Below are 25,031 nucleotides of genomic sequence, written 5' to 3'. Positions count from 1 at the left end.
CGAAAATATTTATTTGTATTAATATATGAAGGAATAAAAAATAAATAGATAATATATGTAAAAATCATTTTTTTAGAATATATTACATAGCTTAGAGCTAGAGTGCAAAGTTATAAAACATTATACTCTGCCAATCAATGGTGAGTTGTAACTTGATTCAAACCACAAAAGCCAGTAGCCAATATTAATGAAATTAGAAAAACGTTTTAGTTGCATTAGTACTGTTTAATTTCGTCATAATTAGGTAAGATGCAAGTGGCTGAATTGGTAGGAAGCACTTTAATCTGAATTCGATGAATGCGCCATCAATTGACATATTATTAGTACATACTTATTGAATTTTATGACGTTTTCGAATAAATATAATATTTTAATCTGACTACACCTCCTTCTATTAGAACAGCGATGGAGAAAATAGGCACACGAATCAATTGTAAAACCTCAAACACTGACACAGTAACGTCCCGTGGGTGTAGACAGGCCATGCGTTGTTTCGGGGTGGCAAATTAAGAAATGAATAAGTACCTACTATCTAAAATGTATTTCTTTACTAGTACTTATATTTTTTGTGATCATCGGTGTCGAACCGTCCGAGGCGATCACGTTGGCTAGCTAGAATTCGTCTCCCACTCTTGAATTTATTTGGGTCACTCTGCGCATGTGCAGAAAGGCTCTCAAACTGTGGCTCCCAAGACCGCAGAACGTCCAGACAAAGGATTAGCATTGTCATATAAAAATAATACTCTCGCAACGAAAACTAACTGTGAAAAAATCTAGTGCTCTCTAGGGAAGACAGAGCATTATTTACCCAACCGTTTCCTTGTGTGTAAGTTTAAATCACGGATGTACAGAATTTTGTCATTCCCGTAGTTCCCATCGCAAGACCCAGCCGAACCCTAAATCTCAATCCAAGTTGTTTTATTAGTAGTTATTTAGTTGTATTATTTTATAGTATTTTTTGTATACCATTTCCGATCCTAAAAAGATCATAATATGGCCTCGAGTAGAGGTTGTATTAACAGATTATTTTTTTACGAGAAATGAATGTTAGCCACTTGCTCAACCCAGTGACGTCCCGTGGGGGTAGGCAGATTGAACGTCGCTGGGGGGTGGCAAATCAAGAAGAATCATTAGGTATATATAGAAATAGTTACCTAAACTTAGTAATAACGGACACATATTTACATTTAAAAAATCAGCTCACTGTTAGGAAACAAAATGTATTAATTACTATAAAAATTTTAACATGACTATAATATACTAATATTTATATATAGTATAATACTATACTAATATTTTTTTGTCGGGTTTGCGATGTCTACTTTACTTCCGTTGTCCTTGGACGTCAAGTTCTTGGTGAAGAGCAATGACACGTGCAGATTTGCGAATTATATTTGAATTATAGGTAGATACATACTTACCTAATTTAAATTTTATCGAAATTTTTGTTTGCCAGTCACTCACGAGTTTTGGAAGTTGTCAAGTGTATTTTTAAATGTACCTATTTGAAACAGAACACTCGTAATATTGTCTATTAATTGAAGCAGATATGGGATTTAATTTATATTAAGTGGTGTATATCTTGTTAGTAATGTATCCATACAACACATTTCTTAGATATTGGATTCATGAAAGGATGATAAAAAGTACTGTATAAAAAAATGTTGCGGCATTTTGGCACTGCCTAGTAGCGGCATTTTGTCTAGGGACGTCACTGGCTCAACCTAGTAGGTCCATAGTCTGGTGTGTCAAAATAAACATTATAAACAACGTGTGAATTTTGACAGATCCGGGACTCGAACCCGGGACCCTCTATATTATAAGCCGACGCCGTAATCGCTTGTCCATATTAGTATACTATACATAATAAATGATTTGCCTAGAGTCATAACTCACAATATTCCAAAAATCGAGTTTTGAGATAATCGCATAAAACCACCAGAGCACTATTTTTTGTAATTAGAAGAAATTTATTGTATTCCCTTCAATATTAATGAGTGAATCAGTCGATTTAAATTATTTAAAAAAATATAATATAATACTCCTAACGCTGCAGACATACAGCATAGGATGAGAAATAGGGGAATGTGACAACTGGACTCCGGACAATTGGACGCCGCACTGTCGTAGACACGTATACAGAACGTAGACGAGGTATTTTAATCAGTTTCTATCTACTATTTACTAATTTTAATTCAACATAATGTATTCTTTATTGCGGATTGAGAATTACCATGCCTAAGGCTTTATATAAAATAAAAAACTCTTTTTTCGTTGTAACTTAAACATATGCACGATTAAATCATTATTTACGTCTGCATATTTACATTCTCGCCAATTATTAGATCATAATATATTCATTTAAATATAAATAATAATATTAAATATTTTTTAAAGTACCTATAAGTACCTAACGTCTATTTATTTTCGAATTCCGTGGCGTCCAGTTGTCCGGTGCCAAATCGTCCTAGACCCAGAAATAAGCTCCTTGATTGGTTAGAAAGGCCTTGATGACATAAATGTGAGTTATGACACCAATAGTCAACTTTGTCAACAATTTTCACATTGTTTAAAGTGATTTTTGATACCCAACTATTTTTGTTTATATAGATTAATGCCTTTAAAATCACTTGGTATATTTAACTCAAAAATAACAAAATTGGAATATGTGAGTTATGCCTCTAGGCGACTCAAATATAAATTTAAAATAAACTACACGAAAATCTGTTTTTTATAGCTAAAAAAGCTCTCAACATTGATTTTGGACGGTTTTTTTTAGAAACAGTGAGGAGTGCCCTTGCATAATTTTTACATAAGAACCCAATATGTCTAACTACGCTACTGGTTGTTCAACTTAATGTACGCATTTCGAGTCACAGAGCCAAACATTATGTAAAACTAACTAACTTGGTATTTACATAGTTGACGATAAAAATTCAATTTGGACCAACCCATGGTTGGACCTGTTGGCCATTGCAATGAAGGAATCTTTCTCTTTCAAAAAAAATGCGGCATTTTACAGTGAGTGATATCTTTTCTCATCAAAAACTCTTCTTCTTATAGTGTCGACCACAACCAGGACGATTTTTACTTTATCATCTACTATTTGGAAGAGTTCGATGGAGCTGCACTCATGCCAATCACAGATGTTTTTAAGCCACGAAATGCTATGCTAACTGTTGATCTTTCCTTGAATGACAAGTTGAGGTATGCTGTATTTTTGTCCTCTCATGATATGGCCGAGGTACTGTAGTTTTCTGATACTACGCAGAGGTTATCGGTTTTTTTCCATTCAACTAAGAACGTCAACATCAATTATTGTTAACTGGACGTCAGTCAAAGGGATTTTGAGAATGCATCTATACAGCCACATATAATACATGTATATTGGATGCCTCAATATAAACTTTAAATAATTACCTGACTGGTCGATCTAGCTGTGGTCTATTTATTAATATATTATAATGAATGTGGCTTAGAATGCTTGGCACATGAACATAGACATATGACACATAGAAACATGATGAGAGAAATATGGATATCTTTGAGAGTAGTGCTTTGAAAAAATCTTTGGGGCTGTTCAAAAAAGTGACATTTGGAGGTCAAAGAATAATGAGGAGCTGTACACACTTTATGGGGGTAAAAGATCACGTGGTACCTATATGAAAATGCAGAGACTGCTGGATCGGCAAACAAAAGAAAAATAAAATAATTTTCCACAGATTGAGGAGCACCGCTATTATTGGGGTAACAGTTTAGGGCAGGCTTACCCTCTCCCATTCCATGTGCCGCCCGGAGCCTAGAAGTCCCGGACGGGGGCCTACGGAGACCTCCCCCCCTGGCCACCTATTCAGACGCGTTGACTAACCATGCAAGCCGAGACACGGACGCACTGGAAATATGTTTTTTAATAAAGTACAGAATTCTATACAGCAGCCCGCATGGTGGAAGAAAGGAAGCGATTGTTTAACGAAAAGAATATCTATATAACTTCATCTTTCATACACACACAATAACATATCAATTTGTTCTGGTTTATTTTGGTTTGACTCAACAATTTTCGAAAAATGGTCCATGCTAAAAAAAACTTTTTGTTAATGTTTTAAATTATGTACCTACTTCTTTTGCAGCGTGGTCATAGTAGTTTTGAAAATATAATATATTAGGTAGGTAAACGTACTCTTTTATTGACCTGTGTATCCCTGATAACTATCTTAGAAATCGGGAGCATCAGTTGTTTGTTCTCCCAAGGTACAGCACTAGCTTGCCATTGGTAATGCCAATTGGGAGGGAAATAACTCTGTTCAATCAATTGACATATTCCACATGCGTGAGGATGAGTATAGATGGGCATTGTTTTATAAATTCTTAAAATTGGGTCTGCTTAGCTCATTCGGTGTACTTCCTTGGATCTAATTTATATATATTTTTTTTTTGTATTTACACTTTTCTACTGTTTACTAACTTTTATATAATATACTGTTTAAATGTGTAATATTTATTTGTTTATCAATGTCATGTTGTGAACGTCTTGAATTAATAATTTGTAATGTTCACTATAAGTGTGTAAAAAAATGAATTTGAATTTGAATTTGAATTTCCCGACCGCATTGTAGTGTAATTATATGTTTTTAATTTAAATTTAATTGTTATTGAAGAAGTACCTATTATTGAACGGATAATTAAATATATTTGTAGATTATTTGTGTCTCCTTTTGAATTTGTTTTGATAGATGCCCGTTTTTTAAGGATTATTCAGTTGTAAATGTCCCTCTCTGGCGGACGAAACCGGCCCAGATGTATTTATTAAAAGTGGAAAAAGTACTAAAAAAATTCATTTAATTAGATTAAATCAATAATGAAAGTATTTATGGAAAAAAATGTCGAAATTTCTCATTTTTCGTAATGTTATTAATAAATTTTACCAAGAAAGAAATACATAGGTACCAGTAGTGAAGGGTGGAGGTAGGCTGTTTAGATCCGTCATAAATAGTGCACTTTAAACATTGTTAATCATACGTATTTGTTTTTATTTAACTAAGACTATAATCTACAGATGGTATTGGTTAGTTTTTTTTAAATCAATTAAACCCTGCCTAACTAAACCCTAATAGTTTTGATATATTTTAGGCAATAGGACACAATTGTGCACACATTTTCATTCATACTTATTTGTTTTTGTTGGATTAAGAATACATATTACACATTTATTATTGTTGGTTCATTTAATTCAAATTCATTAAGCTCTTTCAAATCCAAACTATAATAGATAAAAAAAATATTATTCTATCTATAAAATATCTAAAGATATGAATGATTTAATTGCACAATTTTAGATATTTTATAGATAGATGAGATTTTTTTGACTATTATTTGCACCCACGGTGGCCGCGCGGCTTAAGCGTTGGACTATAACGCCGTGGGTCCCAGGTTCGAATCCTGGGTCTGGCAAGTACACATATCGTTTTTCAATTTGTGTCTGTCAGAATATGGAACTAATAGGTTGAGCAAGTGGCTGACATCCATTTCTCGTAAAAACAAAATCTGCTAATACAAACCTCTACTTTGTGGAGGCCCATATGATCCTATTAGGATCGGACATGGTCGAAAAAAAAATCTATTATTGCTTAGTTTTTGTAGGGTTTAATTGATTTTTAAAAACGAACCAGCAGCATCTATAATTAATTATTGTAGTCTTATTTCAATAGCTAAAACATACACGAATCACCGGCAAAGTTTAGTGTGCACTATTTATGGTGCATCTTAACAGCCTACCTCCACCCTTCGCCACTGATATTTACATACTAAAATATTGTAGTCATGGCCACCACATCCGGAAGCGGGCTCTCAGACCATGATGTTTGGTGGGCCCCCTACCTATCGCTAAGGTGAAGGGCAGTGTGATGATTGTAGTTATTAATGAAATTATTCAATAAACCGGAAGTAATATAATCAAAGAATAATTGGTTTTCGAATTCTCTTTCCAATTATTGAAATTTTAATAAAATTACCATAATAAAAGGCTCTTCGAAAATAATGATAATTTTTTTATTTTCCAATTTCAATTCAGAATATTTATTTCCAAACAGTCCATGCTGCTCCGGAATAATATGCTTCGGTTGTGAATAAACAATAAAAAAATTCGACCCCACTTTCACTTGGCGTAGAATGATAATTTAACCGCTGCGACGTTCAAATTTATAAAAATTTATGATATACAAAATTTGAAAATACTTCTGATAAAATATGCAACCAATCAGGTTGAATGGCGAAGGGTGACTTTTGGAAAGTGGTAGGCTGTGGAGATCAAAGAAAAAGAGCACGCTTGCCAGGTATACTCACGGGAAATAAGACGATATTACTACTGATGAATAGGTACACACAGGGAACTCAGAAATAATGGGAATTGAAATACATAACGGGTGAGGCGATAGCAGGTAACCGACTCGAGTAAGGAAGAATCCGTGTTAAACTTACACACGTGTCAAGAATACGTTTTACGTCGAATACTGAAAACTGCTCTCAGTTTATGCATTTACGCTCATTTAATGTTGGTGTATTACACACACTATTGCACGTGCATAATGCGTGATTCATTTTCGTAGGACAATCACACATTCAAAAGCCTGCATCAATATGCGGCGTATTGAATATAGCCTATCGCACTGAATCGATGAAATTTCAATAGCTCACTGACGATATAGACTTGAGCAATTTATATAAATTATGTATTTTCCTATACCTACACGTAACATACGCCTAAAAATATATCATCGGTAAAAATAGCGGTATCGACAGCTCAAAATGACAAACAATTAAACAAACACGTGATTGAACAAATAAAAATTATTTTGTTTAATTATCGCATTATTAATTATTATTTGAATAAAGCGCCAATACGACAGTCCTCGACACTAAATATATAAGCTTTGTCTTATAAGCCTATAGATCCGTATGAATAAAAGCAGACTGCTCCGATGCCCTTGGAACGCAGTTCATATGATAAGCTCGGTTATCGATTTATTAATCCAATACTCGCTAGAGGCGCTGGTTTGTCACTTATTATTTATTTATTCTTCATTTTTATGACTATAGATGGCTCTCATTTATATATTTTTAATATTAATTATTATTCTGAAGATATATTCAATTGGTTCCCGCAATTTTTTTTATTTAGTATTTAAATTAATTGATTATTATTAATTATTAATAATTAATAGTCTATGCTTTATATGTATTTTTCTTAGAAGGTAGGCTTCAAATAATCGCCTACTATGGAATCTTCGCCACTGCAACCAATAGAAGAAATCTAGATACGAAAATAAAAAGAAAATACGACACCCAGCAGAAATCGAACATGCGTTTCTCGGGATTCGCACCCACTGTGATATGTCACACAAAGCCTGTTTGTTTCAATTAAGCCATGTGTGTATAATTTATCTTCTTCTTATTTTTTCACCGTGTCACGACCCAGCAATGGTGCATAGGGCAACCACAAGTTCGCGCCACTTCCTTTGATCCATCGCCAACACTTGCGCCTCCCGTCATCCCAGACCTGCAGCGCGTTGATCGCTTTTGTAGCACCGCTGTAGGGTGAGGGAGGGCCGGCCACGTCGATGGTAACCTTGAGGCTGTGTCACAAGGGTACGAAGTGTCCTCTTTGGCGGCATCCGGAACACATGTCCCAGCCACGTAAAACGTCTCTTCGTGATTACCTCAATCACCGAAGGCTGTTGTTTCTGCTCACGAACTCGGGTATTTGTAACGCGGCCGTACCAATGTACCCCTAAGACTTTTGAAGCTGAAGAAGCTTTGCTACAATTTACAGATGGTGTTGGATGGTTTTAAAAATCAATTAAGCCCTGCCCAAGCCAAACCGTAATAGTTTTGGTATATTTTGGGCGATACGACAAAATTGTGCACATTTTTTTATTCATATTTATTTATTTTCGCTGGATTAAGAATACATATTACAAAAATTATCATCATCAGCCTGAATCTATCCACTGCTGGATGAAGGCCTCTTCAAGCTGCTTCCACTTCTTTCGGTCCTGTGCATTGCGTTGCCACGTACTTCTGCAGAGCTTTATCATTTCATCGGGAAGCAGACAAGGGTTTGCGATGTATTAGAGTTTATTAAAAGCCTTAAATGGAGATGGGCTGGACACATAGCTCGAAGACGAGACAATCGTCGGACAAATCTAGTCATCCAGTGGTATCCAAGAAGTACACAACGTCCGAAAGAGATTACACAAATATTGTTGGTTAATTTTTTCAACTGCCTAAATCAAATTATAGTGGATAAAAAATAGTATATTATGCATAATTTAATTGCATATTTTTTTACTATTATCTATTATGGCATGGTTTTCGTAGGGTTTAATTAAATTTTAAAATCTAACCAACACCATCTGTAATTACATCCATTAACCTATCCATTAAACATCATTTTAAATATTTAAATATTTAAAATTAATAAATTCCACATGTTGATAATGCAGAAATGATAGAAAGCAGTAGTTCTTCATCAATTCACAAAATAGTCAAAAATACCTAAAGGTGGACTTGGCTGATTTTGAAATGTAGCAACATTAATAATATTATGTCTCTGTGTCGATAGATTTCAAAATCAGCCAAGTCCACCTTTAGGTATTTTTGACTATTTTGTGAATTGCTGAAGAACTACTGCTTTCTAACATTTCTGCATTATCAAAATGTGGAATTTATTAATTTTAAATATTCTATATTCGAAATAATATAAACTTTCACCCTTGTGACTGTGTATTTGAGAAAACAAAAAGCTGTTTTTCTCATATTCATCTATTATGGACTTGGCTGATTTTGAAATCTTATGACAAATATAAATTATATAATATAATGTCTTTTAGTAGGCTTTATCTTCGTCAACAAAATATTGTCTTCTATTTATAATCCAAAGAAGTCAAGCATTAGGCACAGAGCACACGCACGGCAGTATTTTTGACAGTGACGAGTGGAAAATTATTATAGTAAGTGGTTACATAAAAAATAAAAAACGTCGCAGCTAAAATTAACCGGGTTGTTTACGGCAAAAAACTTTAGAGTTATAATATATCACACAATGATTATAATTAGCCGATAACTTCAGCGCGAAATTCTCACTTTTTGTGTAGAACCAAGCATACAAGAAACTTCCCTCTGGCCTTAGTTTAGTCCGTTTATAGTTCGCTATAAATTTCACCCACGCCTGTCCGCCTTGCGCAGTCGTCGACAACCAGTGGTTATTCAGTGGCGAAGGGTGGAGATAGGCTGTAAAGATTCGCCATTAATAGTGCACACTAAACTTTGTCAGTCATACGTATTTGTTTTCATACAAATAAGCCTACAATTTACAGATAGTGTTAGTTATAATAATTATAAGTAGATAAGTACCTACTTAATATGTATTCTTAATCAAACTAAAACAATTAATAAGTATGATTAAAAAAGTGTGCATAATTTCGTCATATCGCCCAAAGTAAACCAAAACCATTATGGTTTGGTTTAGGCAGGGTTTAATTAATTTTTAAATACTAACTAATGCAATATGTAAATTGTAGTCTTAGTTCAATAAAAACGAATATGTATGACTAACAAAATTTAATGTGCACTATTTATGGCGGATCTCAACAGCCTACCTCTGCCCTTCGCTACTGGGAGGTAGAATGTGAAGATTACACTTGATTTGTTTGAATTTAACCAAGAATACAAATTGCAGATTGTTTTGGTTAGTTTTTTATAATTCAATTAAGCCCTGTGTAGACCAAACCATAATAATAGAAGTAGGCTGTGGATCATGGCCCCCACAAGGGGGAGGGCTGACAGGGCTTTAGCCTAGGGGCCCGGGCTCAGGGGGGGCCCGGCGTAACGGGTCGACCAGATAAATGAGACAAATACATCTTAAATTTGCTATAATAGCAAAAAAATATTATAAGCTATTTTACTTCGGAGTTATTACCATTTTAAAATATTTGGTTGCTGCATCTGCAAATTGTATTCTTAGTTCAATTAAAATACATAAGAATGTCTGTCAAAGTTTAGTGTGCTCTATTGATGTCGGATCTCCACAGCCTACCTCCACCCTTTGCCAGATGTTCACTGTACAACAAATCACTTAGGCGGGTATAAACTCGTCTCGACTGTAACACGTAGAATTTGTCGATGTGATCTGGTTGACATTCACAAAATACAAGTACTGCTGCACATAACCTTGGTACGATATTTTTATGTATAAAAGAAAACATCTACTTATCACGTCTAACAAAAATGTGACTAGATGTTGCAAGTAGAATAGCAATGATGCCGATAGAAATGCCGCATTGCCGTTTGTGCAGAACTGCTTTTTCATTCATTTCGGCTAACCGCATGACGTTACTCTCCCGGCATGGTCCAGGACGTGCGCACGTAAGAGAGTTGCAACATTGCGCCCGCCGTTGATTTATAACCGTATGCCAGTCGAGACGATTTTGTGAACATATTATTTTCTTCTGGATGTGATAGAGGTCGTTGGTGTCGAGATGAGCTGGAAATGTCACTACAGTGGTGCCTAAAGCCTCAATGACATTGAGCTACTTTATAAGCTGCTTGTAAACTCGTCCAGTGTCATCATCGAACAAGCTAACAAGCAGATTATAAACAATCTATGGAGAAAAGTTGAAAGCTGGTCAACTTTACACGCTATACGCTGGCATGTGGGCCTACTGCGAAAAAAAAAAAAAATGAACTACTCAATACGTCCTGTCAAAATAGTACCAAAAATGACGGTTTCAACTCGCTAGCTTGTTGGCTTCTGAGTGAGTGAAAGTTTTGTGTGTCATCATCACAATCGCACTAGCTGACTCAGCCGCTTTTAAATTCGCTAACAAGCAGCTTGTAAAGTAGCTCAATGACATTGAGGCTTATGGGGCACTAAACGCCTACTACCCTAAAACCCGCGGGATAAACGAACTGACTGTGCAGGTTTATATGTGTGTGTATTGTGTTTCCAAGGACCATCCACGGCAGTTTCACTCTCTTCCGGTTGCCAGTGTCGTTGGCTACAAGACGTTGAAAACATAAACAAAAAAATACAGAAATGGGAATGACGCAATGACGTTTGACGAACTCATCAAGTTCGGTGGATTTACGGTAGCAGGAAAAAACTAGGGACCGAGAAAAGTTGAAAGAGCTAGGGGAGGCCTTCAGCCAATACTGGATCGACCCGAGTTGATGATAATGAAATAAAACAATCGTTTCAATAACAAAAAAGGTTTACGAATTCTTCCCTCTCGTGTTATTTACAAAGAGTAATTCTTTTCCGTATAAGGGTTCGCTTTTTCGTATGCCGAAAGTTTGAGAACAATAATTTCAAAGTTGCCTACTAATGAACAAACTTTTGGAGTATCTGGATAGCTAACTATATATTATACTAAATACAGATTATATCTCTAATTATGTTGTTTATTCTATAAATAACTAAACTCAGCATGATGCCGTGAAGTATAGACGTTTCTATTGTTTTTATTATTGTTTCTAGAGGTCTTGTAAACTTTTCTACTTAAAGAATTTCTTCATACTATCACTGTGGATTTTATTCGACTGACTTTCTTTTACGTATGTGTTGGGAATTGTGGATTGTTTTGAGGATCATAAATAAGCAACGTAGTTTTAATATACGATTAACTTTATTTATATTAAACTGCATGGATATTATTATACAGAAAGATCACATTTTATATGCGCGTGTTACAAATAACCAATGAAAACTAAATACCATCACGCCACACACACAGGTGCGGCATAAGAGGGGGAAGAAGAATCTGTCTCCCTCTTACAAACAATAGTCGGTATCTAGCTTCGGCGCAGCGAGCGCTAGATGTCAACCACGTACTTCTTTATTCTATTATATTATTCTATTATACGGCTATATCTCAACAGTATGTTAAGCATACCAGTGGCGAAGCGTGGAGGTAGACTGTTTAAATCCGATATATTATATATATTGTACACTCAACTTTTTCGGTCAAATGTATTTTTGTTTTCATTGAACTAATACCCCGTTTACACGTGCATGGATTTACTGTTGGCAGTAAGAAAATGTATGGGTAAACATGTATTATCCTGCAGTTGTCAAGATTGCATGCATGATTCAAACAAGATTGGAAGATTCTGAATTTTCATGTGACAATACAAAATTTTTCGATCTGCGCCTGCGCACTAAAACGTGGCGACCCTGCCTGCAAAAAATAATCTTTCAGGTTGACCGATTTTCACTGCAGTCAAATAGTACGAAATAATACCATAACATGACAACATCGCGTCTAGCTCACTCTTAAATAATGAATTGGAGAGACAGTCAGCACTTTTACGTGTAAACAGTTATTGTAATGATAGTTTTAAATAAGCACTATTGCCGCTAGTAAATCCATGCACGTGTACAGGCGCTATAAGTCTATAAATTGCAGATAGTGTTAGTTATTATTTCAAATTCAATTAAAAATCCAAGCCATAATAATTACAATAGTTAAAAAATCGGTGTTTGTACTTAAGTACGCGCGTTAGAAGTTATACTTCTTTGGCGTAACAAAACTTGTGGTAAACTGGATTCTTTGACTAGCTCTTAATTATCTTGTTAAATTACACACTCAAGAAAAAAGACCGCTCATTGGAACGCCGTTGGTTTATTTCTATACACCTCTGACGTTTAATCGTTTGTTTATGTAAAGAATTGCAAATGGTTGACAATAATAAATTCGCTGCCTAGGCAACGGAACAATTTTAAACTATAATATTATACTGTATAATCGTCACGATTGCAGTATCATACTGTGACGTAAAGGTAGTGCGTTCGCCTGATAACCGAACAATCGGTGGTTCGAATCCAACCAAGTGCGTTTTTTTCGTGTGAAAAAATAAATTATGTATTACATGTCACACGCCAAAAATACACTCCGATCTGATTTCCCAAACGCGCCAGAAGAAGTATAACTTCAAAAATATTCGTTTATCTACAAAATATTTAAAATTATGCCATTAAATCATACAAATTTATATAGTTATTTATCCAATATGGCAAAGGGTCGCATGTTACTTGGCTACAACAAAATGGGGTTGCGATCAATGCTTCATTTATGATTCCGAGGGCCGACAACTTTTACCTTTAGAATACAAAAAATCTCTAAAATACACGGAATACCCTCTATTTAACCCTGAGGCTTTGCGGAGTAAGGTTTGGGAAATGCTGATATAGAGCATCAGACTGCCCTTACTTTTAGCGATAGGTGGACGAGCCTGCCAAAGATCTTGGTCTGGGGGCCCACTTCAGCAGTGACGTCCCTAGACAGAATGCCGCCCCTAGGCAGCGTCAAAATTGTACCCCATTATACAGTATTTTTTATTATCCTTTCATGACTTCAATATCTAAGTAATACATCATTAACAAAATTATTAACAAAATTTATACCACAAAATTTTATTTAAATGTCATCTCTACTTCAATAGACAATATTTGAAGTCCACGGTTTCAGATATATTTAAAAATACACCTGACAACTTTCAAAACTCGCGAATGACTGACAAAAATATTTGGATAAATTAATTAGCTACCTAAGTATGTACCTACCTATAATTCAAATATAATTCGCAAATCTCCACGTGTCATTGCTGGTCATCAAGGAGTGATGTCCAAAGACAACGGAAATAAACTAGACATCGCGAACCCTACGAAAAAATACAGTTTTATTAAACCTTTTATGCTAATTAATACATTTTGTTTCCAACCTGTGAACTATTTTTTTTAATGGAAAGATATTTCCGTTATTACTAAGTTTAGGTACCTATTCCTTTATTTTATTTAGATACCTATAGGTATATATTTAATGATCCGATTGAACTCGAATTGCCACCCTTCGAGTAACTGCCGCCCCCAAGCGACGCTCAATCTGCCTACCCTCACGGGACGTCACTGCACTTCAGGTTGTGGAGGCCATGCATACCTTGTATACTCAACCTTAATAGTGAAATCTGAATCCTCGTAGGCAAGCATCCTAGATTCTTCTCTATAGCAGGCGCAGTATTAGATACGTAGTGAAATTAAAAAATACCGTATACCTTCAAAGCACGCGCAGTATTTCCGTTTGCAATTTCGCTCTAATGAGTTTTCTAGCGCCGTGTGGTAAATCGGATATACGTATTCGAGCCAGCACAAGCGAAAATAGGTATAGTCATGTTTACAATAGCCGAGCAATAATTTTGAGAAAAGGAAACTAAGTTTTTTTTTATAATCCTCATCCTGTCGAGTCCTTGAGTGAGAGATAGGCCTAAACTTTTTAAGTACCTTTACGCATTGATAGTTAATTGTTATATATGTACTAATCATGGCCCCTAGCAATAATTTCTAAGACAATTGTGATGTTCTAAACCAGTGTTGAACAATGGTATTCCTCGGAACCTTTGCGTCTGATTTTAGGTTCCCCATCTCCACTCGTCCAGTGACGTCCCTAGACAAAATGACGCTCCTAAGCAGCGCTTTTTTATACAGCATTTTTATCATCTTTTTATGATTCCAATATCTAAGAAATGTGTGTATGGATACACTACTAACAAAATATACCTATACCACTTAATCTAATTTAAATGCCATATTCCAATAGAAAATATTGCGTGTCCACGGTTTCAGATACATTTAAATATACACCTGACAACTTTCAAAACTCGCGAATGACTGGTAAAAATATTTGGATAAAATAATTAGGTCAGTATGTACCTATCTACCTATAATTCAAATATGCACGTGTCATTGCTAGTCATCAAGGATGTGACATACAAAGACAACGGAAGTAAACAAGACATCACGAACCCGAGAAAAAAAATCAGGCCTGTTAAACCTTTTATGTTATTTAATAATTTTTTTTCCAACCAGTGAGCTCAATCATCTAATGGAAAGCTATTTCCGTTATTACTAAGTTTAGGTACCTATTTAAAGATATACTTATTGATTCTCATCGGTTGATTGATCTGCACGGCCGCCTTCCATGACACTTAAAACGTGTCTAAAAGAGTATGGACCTGATATGTTGAGCAAGTGGCTAACATCCATCAATGTGTACGTAACAATCAATTAATATCTAGAACCTCCACCCAGTGGAGGCTCCAGTGCCGAGGGGTGGAGGTAGGCTGTTAAAATTGGACATAAATGGTAGGTACTCACTAAGCTTTGTCAGTCATACATATTTGTTTTCATTGAACTAAGAATACAGTAAAGTTTGCAGATAATGCTGGTTAGTTTTAAAAATTCATTCAAACTCCGCCTAAACCATAATAGTTCAAGTATGCTATGGGCGATCCGACAAAAATAGTACACATTTTTTCAGTCATACCTATATATTTTTGAAGTTATACTTCTTTTGGCACTTTTTGGAAATCAGATCAGAGTGTATTTTTGGAGTGAGACGTGTAACACATAATTTATTTTTTCACACGAAAAAAAACGCACTCAATTGGATTCGAACCACCGATTGTTCGATTATCAGCCGAACGCACTACCTTTGCGCCACAGTATGATACTGCAATCGTGACGATTACACAGTATAATATTATAGTTTAGAATTATTCCATTATCTAGGCAGCGAATTTATTGTTGTCTACAAACTATAAAACGTCATAATGGCAGTTGTTACTTTAAAAATAAAAACAACGATAAATAATTATATAATTTAGTAATATAAATAAAAGTGTATAGACATAAACCAAGCGCGTTCCAATAAGCGGTCTTTTTTCTTGAGTGTGTAATTTAACAAGATAATTAAGAACTAGTCGAAGAATCTAGGTTATCACAAGTTTTGTTTTTGTTTTGTTACGCCAAAGAAGTATAACTTCTAAACGCGCGTACATAAGTACACACACCGATTTTTTTTTTAAATTCATTGAAAAATAAAAATAAATCGTATATTTTGGACTATTATCTACTATGGCTTGGATTAAGCAGGGTTTAATTGAATTAAAAAAAACTAACAAACACTATCAATGCTACCTCCACCCTTCGCCACTGGGAGGCCCATATCATCCTTTTATGATGGAACCAGGTGATTTATGGCGTACGAGTATGTACTCGTATCTACCAATTGTGGTTTTTAAAAAGCTTTAAAATTATTAGATTTTGGATTGATTTTTTTATAATTACAAGATAAAAAGAACTTTTTATATTCCACGTTTTTAAATTTTCTGTTGAATCATATAAACTTGACAATTCTATGTATTAATAAATACTTTTTTTGTACTTGATTTAAATACTGAATTAATATTATAGAATACTGAAATGTCATTTTGACATTTCATATTGATTTCCATAGTAACGCACGTATATATTAATAATTTAGATGCCAGGACCTTAGCAACCAATAATAGTATTTTACTTTTTACGGATTTCTTCCGAAATAACTTTTCATACAAAACAGAATTAACTGAAAACGAATTCAATTCTACTTAAAGATGGCTAAAAGTATTAAAAGAATGCATTGGCATCGTGTTCTGATATATTCTAAAAGCTTCAAATATCTAGCTAGTCGGAAAGTTAGTTAAAAATCGATTGCAAGATTTATACTGGATAAACAACCACCGGACAAACAAGAATACGAGCTAAGAAAAACGTGGTAAAAAAACGTGGTAATAAAATACGTCTCGTTGTTCTTGTGTCTTTGTGCTGTAAACTTTCGTGAATTAATCTATAATTCAAAATATATTGCATATCAGATAGCTCATGTGTGTGGCGTTTAATTACTTTAATTAATCATTCAATGGAAATAGGCATATTATTTATATTATGGTGCCATGAGATTGGAGGCTACAGCAGTGTGAATCGAAGCCTTTCGATACTGTTTTATAAACAGCAAAAACCCACGAAATAAAAATATATGGCCATATAATTATTCATGAAGATGCTTTCATAAATAAGTAGAAAGAAAATTCAAACTCAGATTAACGATTTACTGGCACCATTCAGTGGCGAGGGGTAAAGGTAGGCTGTTAAGATCCGCCATAAATAGTGCACACTAAAGTTTGTCAGTCATACGTATTTGTTTTCATTGAAATAATAATACAATTTACAGATGGTGTGGTTAGTTTTTAAAATTCAATTAAACCCTGCGAAAACCAAGCAATAATAGATAATTGTCAAAATATTCTCGTCTTATATTTAAAATATCTAAATTTATGCAATTAAATCATAGATAACTTTGGATTTTTTATAGATAGAATAATATTTAGTTATAGTTTGGTTTAGGCAGGTCTTAATGTATTTTAAAAACCAACAATATGTGCAATATGTATTCTTAATCCAACGAAAACAAATAAGTATGAATGAAAAAGTGTGCAGTATTTTGTCAGATCGTCCATAACATACCTAAACTATTATGATTTGGTTAGATGTTTAGAGGTTTGATGTTTAAAAACTAACCAACACCATCTGTAAACTGGAATTTTAGTTCAATAAAAACAAATACGTTTTACTGACATAGTTTTGTTTATAGCCCGTTTACATGTGGATGAATTTAATGCACGTATTATCGCAGTCGTAACAAGAAGACTGCATGCATGGATAAAAAAGTTCAGAGGCTACAGAATTTTGACGTGATAGTTGAAACTTGTGCGATATCTGCGGCTGCGCAGTAGAATGATAGTGGCGAAACTACCGGAAAAATACGAACTACACCTCGCAGAGCATTTTGACGTTTAGCAATTTTCACAATCTATCAAATACCACCATTAATGACAACAATGCGTCTGGCTTACCCTTGAAGAATAAGATCAGCGAGACAGTCAGAACTTTTGTGTGTAAGCAGTGTTATTAGTTTAATTTACATACTATTGGTGGCAGTAAATCCATGTAGGTATGTCTACAGGCGCTATTACACTTAAATTTTCTTGTTATATTCGCGATAATTAGTACTACCAGCAGTAAATCCATGCACGTGTAAACGCGTTGCAAAGGGTGGAGGTAGGCTATTAAGATCCAATATAAATAGTGCACACTAAACTTTGTCAGTCATGCGTGTTTATTTTCATTCCCATCGCGCCCTATCGGCGCCAAATTGGCGCCGGTGTTTCAGGATGCAGGACATGATGAAAATCAAAAAAAAATAATCATATTTTGATTTTTTTTTAAGTTGAAATTACTTAATAATATATGTAGCTATCATTTTATGATGTTAGTTATATACAGTCCAATATATTTTTAAAGAAATATTTGATTTATAAAATCTATTTTTATTTAAATTTGTCAAAATAATGATCAGTTCGCTAGATATGAGGTGTTTGAGACAGTAATAAACATAAAATGGCCCTCCATCTTCTAAATATCTTGAAGAGTATTATATTTAGCTCCAGTTTTAGTATATCTTTCTTTTATTATATACTTCTATCATGGACTTTTTATCTATGTCAATTTGTATAAAAAAAAAGGCTAAAAAAAACCAAAAAACTATATTTGACATGTTTTTTTCATTCCACTTATACACAAAGTTTACTTAAAATGTAAATACCTAATAGAAAAATTCAAAACCTATAAATATTTGTATTGAATGAATAATACATGAGTTATATCAATTTTAGTAATCAGTGTACCTTTTTAAGTGGTCCTGAAAAATTAATTCTGTCTGAAATGGGTTAAACTAAGACACAAATTTGCAGATAGTGTTGGTTAGTTTTTTTTAATCCATTAATAAGCCCTGCCTGAATCAAACCATACGAGATAAAAAATAATTTCAATCTATGAGATACCTATCTAAAACTATAATTTAATGGTATAATTTTAGATATTTTATAGATAAACAACTATTTTTTGAATAAGAAGATTATCTAATAATGGATTGGTTTACGCAGAGTTTAATTAATTTAAAAAAAAAACCTAACCAATACTATCTGCATATTATTGACTATGTATATGACTGACAAAGTTTAACATGTACTATTTATGACGGATCTTAACAGCCCATCTCCACCCTTTGCCAGTGGTGTAAACGGCCAATAGTTTTATTTTCATTATCAAATAACGACTCACAAAACACGCCACGTTTGCTCCCAAGAGGAGTAATGCGGGGCAATTAGTAAAGACTTCGAAAATGTTATTGATTTTCTACTCAGTTTTTTTAATACAGCGGATTAAAATTAATGGTAATTCAAAATGTAATGCTTGGGCTATATAAGGGATTAAACAATATTAACCAGGGATTATAATTGTGTTTATTAAAATTTGTTTCGAATAAAAAATATAAAACATATTTAGAAAAAAAAATACAACGTACAAAATTCCGTGTTTTAATTAATATATTGTTATTATTCCATTTTTTTTATTACTGAATGTTACACGGAAAATTTAGTATGTATGTTATGCCATTCCGCTGGACAAATTAATCCCATAATTGATTTATTGTGAGTTCCTACGGTCATGTCATGATAAATAAATATATACTACAACTAGCGGTTCGCAAAAGATTATCGGTATAATGACATTGCATTTTATAAAAAAATATAAATGGGTATGACTTGAATAGACAATTTTATTGACAGATTGCATTAGCATTGCGTTGGTTTGAAAATCAACGCGGAAAAAAAAAATGTTTTGTATAATAGCACCTGTACTGATTCAAATTTCCCTCTGATTAGCGATGGACAAAACATCGAGAGCGTCGATAGTTTCAAGTACATGCAGCCCTATGTTGTAACTTGTGACACGAAGTCACCTGACGACATGACGTAATTGTGACGTAAGCTCAATACACGCATCGAGGCGAGCCGCCCAATGCAAACGGCTCACCATAGATATTATTATGCTGAAACACCTATTTGTGTATGGGGACAATGGATAACGCCAGTATTTGAGTAGCGTTAATTTCTCGAATACTATTGACTCACTCCGGTAGTACGCCACAATGATGTCATATGACGTCATGTCGCCGGCTTAAGTTACAACATGCCCCTGGGGGTACACATCACGGGAGACGGCATTTTGCAGAAAGAGCTCGCTATCCGAATGGGAATGGCTGGAGTAACATTCAACTCGATGCGGAATGTCTGGGACTAACGATTGTATCTATTCGGTCAAAACCAAATGCCGCCTATTCAACGCTTGCATTCTGACGGTGCTACTTTACGGTAGTGAATCATGCCACCTTACGAAGGCTCAGAGCAACCGTATACTGAGCTTTGAAAACAGCTGTTTGCGTCGGATACTGGGTGTGCGGTGGTATGACTTTAGGAGCAACGAGGAGATAAGAGAACGCACCAAGCAGCCTCTCATCACGCTGAGAGTGAAGAGGCTTTGGACCTGACTCACTCGGTCACGTGCTGCGGATGCCAGAAAATAACGTCAACCTGGCTTGCCTGTTCTTCAAGCCGACCGGATTCCGGCGTCCTGGAAAGCCGCTAAATACTATCTATATAGTGTATACGGTGGAGCTGCGGGGTGCTGGTTTGACCTGGAATGAAGCAATAAGACTGGCGAGCGGCAGGGAGTCTTGGATGCGCCGCTTGGTGTCCATATGCTCCAATTAAGGGGCGGATATGGCCGAAGAAGAAGAAACAGAATGAAAAGAAGATAACTAGAATTCCTTTTTATTTATATAAAATCTTATTTAGGTATGGTCCCAATATTAAAGCTTGATTTGATATAAATTAAAATGATTTCAAGTTATAGGTACCTACACATTTATACACATAAATATAAAAAATATTAAAACTATTAATTGGTCAGAGATATCTTCATTAAAATATAGAAAACTTAATAAACTAAATTTTAATAATAAATAGGACCATAAAATAAATTATAATAATAAGTTGGGACCCTTTAACAAATTCACATTTTATAAAAAAAAATTAAATTGTAAGTTTATCTTTGACTAAAAACAAAAAATATTTTTCTTTTTAATGTTTTCAGATACACATTTATTAATTAATATAGTTTAAATTGTAAATTATCAAATCAATCGCAAGCTTCGTATTTTTCCGCTAGTTGGATCTGCTACGCAGAGGTAACACCTCAATAAGATCTCATAGGCCTCCACAGAGTAGAGGTTTGAATTAACAGATGTTTGTTTTTACGATAAATGGATGTTAGCCACTTGCTCAACCTATTAGGTCCATACTCTGATTCAGGGCTCGAAATGGAAAAGTTTACGAACCGGAGCGCTCGACAGTTTTCTGAAGAACAATACATAGTTATCATAGTGTTAGAAGACATAGTTATCAAATTGTATGTGTATTTCATAAAAAATAAGTGTGTTAGATTTTCTATTATATGGCCTATCTAGCTCAGACGGTCAAATTATTTTTTCCACGAGTTGGAGCGATAATTTTACCGATTTCATGAACAGGAACGACGCTTCGGTGCGCTCCGGTCCATTTCAAGCTCTGCTCTGACTCCAAACACAAACTGAAAAACTGTATGCGTATTTTCCAGACCCAGGATTAGAATCTGGTACCCACGAATTTATTGGCCAATGATATTATATATATCATCTCTACTATACATGATTATTTCACGTTATTTTTTTACACATTTAAATATTTAATGTACATTTACGATTGTCATAAAATAGTTTTTGATTTATGAGTTATATTTTTATAGAAAATTAGTAAAATATAATATGGTCGAATTCTTTGTCACTAACTTGATGAATTCCAGTACCATATTAAGTACGTGTTACTTATATTAATTACTGTACTTATGGGTGACCTGTAGTAAAAAAAGACAATGTTTCAACAACTGTAGTTCGTGGAAAAAAATAGGCCTTTTTAAATTGTTATGAGGAGCATGCCATAAAAACAAAATGTATTCGCTGGCGGAAAAGGAATAAAAATTGTAGTAAAATAACACATATTATTATTGGCAGATAACTTGATTCACGCCCACGATGGGCGAGCGGCTATATAAGGGGGGGGGCTGATAAGGCTCTGGCCTGGGGCCTCGGGCTCTAGGGGGCCCTGCATGGCGCGTCTACCTTATAATTGAGATAAACGCACATCAGAAAATTTTTCTAATGGTAAAAAAGTCACCTGCAGCGCTATTCCAATTCAAGAGGCTTTAAGATTTTGAAACATGTGGCTGTGTGATACAATTTTTAATTATTGTGTGTGTCGATATTTGGTAACTCCATAATTTAAATGGGTGTATTCAATAATACAAAAAATTGCTAAAAATACACTGAATACCCTTAATTTTACGAGAATAATAACTTAATTTTAGAAAAGCATTACACTACCTTCAACCCTGCGATAGGTAGGGGGACCCGCCAAAGATCCTGGTCTGGGAGCCCGCTTCAGAATGTGGGGGCCTTGGTCGTGGGTCCCAGGTTTGAATCCTGAGTCTAGCAAATACGCATATTGTTTTTCAATTCGTGTTTGAACTCAAAGTATGGACTACATTGGTTGAGAAAACGGCTAACATCTATTTCTCGTAAAAAAAATATTATTTTAATACAAACCTCCGCTCTGTGTAGGCCTTCTTGGGATCGGACATGGTCAAAAAAAATACTAAATTGAAGAGAGGGACTGAAAAATGAATCCTCGTGCAGAGGATAATAGGGATTGCAATACCGAATGAATATATTATAAATACCGGTATTTCTTATTGAATACCGGTATTTGTCGAAACAAATTAAGTATATAAAAAATAAGTACCTTCCTGAAAATCTATTTGAAACACTATTTTATAGCAACCTAAAATACCTACCTACATTTATTAGGCTGACCTTTATAAATATGTATAGATCATAATATTTTAGAACTTATAATTTTTACAAATACTATAAGTGCGGGTACAGGGAAATCTCTCTCAAATTCAATGTGTGTTGGATATACTATCATTACGTTGGATCAATAGTTATATAATAATTGGTAATATTTGCCATAAATGTTTTTCTTTTCGAAATAATTTAATACCTACATCGCGACAAGTTTTTTAAGTATATTTGACGGACTTCGTTTTATTACTTTCAGTAATCAGTTAATTTCAGTCAATATATTTTCGTTCTGACAGCATATTATACAATATGGTAGTAGTCAAAAATAACATTAAATTCATTTTTGAAAAACATAAACGTTATGCCTTCTTAATACCCAAAATACCGGTATTTTGATCTTTTGAACCCGGTATTTCGGTATCGATAAATAATTGAATACCGGTATTGCATTCCCTAGATGAGAAGAAGAGATATGACATCTAAGTGCAGTCGTTAAAACCTTGCTAAAATTGTAAACAAAATCTAAATTCATGAGCTGGAAGGATGATACATATGAAAGGAAGAGTCTGAAGGGTTCTTTAAACCAGAGCTGTGATCCAATCCGTTCTAGTCAATTTTTAACCATATTTACTAAAATATGTTAGACGTCATGTCGGTTGCCTGCATTTTCAATTCAATTCGATTTGGACTCCGGATCGAACCATATTTGTTGACCGAAATCAATGTAATAATTCCCCCGATCAACTAATAGTTGGGCCCCATTGACGGGGATAATTTTGGATCTTTCATGCATCGAGGGTCGATGCTTCACAACAGAAGCAATACATTTTTGAAGTTATACCTCTTTTGGGGCGTTTGTTAGAGAGTGAAATGAGAGCTGCGCGCGCACACCGTTACGAAAGTGGGCGACAGTATGAAGTTAGCTGTGGATCAGTCAGCTGTATACAAATGCAAGTTTGATAGTAGAATTAACTAATTTATTATTTTCGGCCACTTGCAATTCCTTACGTAAACAAACAATTAAACGTCAGAGTGATAGTAAGTTGTTACTTACTTTAAAAATAAAAACAACGAGAAATAATTATATAATTTAGTTATACAAGTTAAAGTATATATAAATAAACCAACGGCGCTCCAATAAGCGGCCCCTTTTCTTGAGTGTGTAATTTAACAAGATAATTAATAGCTAGTCGAAGAATCTAGGTTGTCCCAAGTTTTGTTTTTGTTTTATAATGTCAAATAAGTATAACCTCTAACGCGCGTACATAAGTACCTACACACACCGATTTTTTTAACTTAGCTTTCTACTTAGTTTGAGCATACGAAAAACGGAATGTACCCACATTAAAGTTTATAGGTAATTTGATAAGGAAAGGACAGTTGGAAATACATTAAAATACAATAAATATATTAGAACTTAGTGGTATTCAAACTGTGTGCCGCGACCGATAACCACGGGCGATTAAAAAAATATTATATAAAATGAATTAAATATTTTTTAAATAATTGCAGTGTTGCAAGTCTGTGAATTATAATGCGTTTTATCCCGATTTAAAATTGTTTTTTAATAGCGACCATCTCACCTTAGCAACTAGTTGTACTATGTAGGGCATAGGCTCCACAAGGGGGGGCTGACAGGGCTCTTGTCTAAGGCCCCGGGTTAGGGAGGGCCCAGCATGGCGAATCGACAAGATAAATAAGAAAAACACACATTTTAAATTTGCTCTAATAGTAAAAAAGTCGTAATAGTAATTACATTTTAAAAACTAACCAACAGAATCTGCAATGTCTAGTCTTAGTTCAATGAAAACAAATATTTTTTGTATGACTGAAAAAGTTTAGTGAGCACTATTTATGTTGGATCTTAACAGCCTACCTCCATCCTTCGCCACTTGCAAGTAGACTGTTACATTTTGTAATTATTCTTAAACCTAATCAAATAAATATGTACGTAAAATATAAAATAAAATTAATCTGCTGGTTGTCAGACCATTAGAAGCTAGTTCTTGCCTAATCCTCGAAGGGTACATGGTGTGTAAAACTCCCACCTCCGCTCCCGTTATGTATATGCAGCCACGTCCCTCGAAGGGTAGTAAAATTAATGGATGTAGGTATATCCATGTCTCAACGAGTGGACTCAACCATCACGCCGCGCCGTGAAAAAAAAATAGACACGAAGGGCGCAGCAAGATTTAAAAGTTTGATAATCACTGTACATATGTGATTTTAATAAGTATATATACTGGATAATGTTTCCTAATATATTCGTTCAGTTAAGTATTAGTGAATTATACTTGTACA

At 34.5% G+C, this 25,031-nt stretch overlaps 1 protein-coding gene across 1 annotated transcript in view; it reads right to left on the bottom strand.

The window, feature by feature from the left end:
* Positions 1–25,031, bottom strand: part of LOC147076334 (A-type potassium channel modulatory protein KCNIP1-like) — a 209,191-nt gene that overhangs the window by 125,247 nt on the left and 58,913 nt on the right. The gene's annotated exons all lie outside the window — the stretch shown is intronic.

Source organism: Rhyacophila brunnea, unplaced genomic scaffold (assembly GCF_057557595.1).
Source record: "Rhyacophila brunnea isolate RB1 unplaced genomic scaffold, BYU_Rbru_1.0 scaffold_13, whole genome shotgun sequence".
NCBI lineage: Eukaryota > Metazoa > Arthropoda > Insecta > Trichoptera > Rhyacophilidae > Rhyacophila > Rhyacophila brunnea.
The sequence above is the reverse complement of the archived record's forward strand: the minus strand, read 5'-3'. Positions and strand labels throughout refer to the sequence as shown.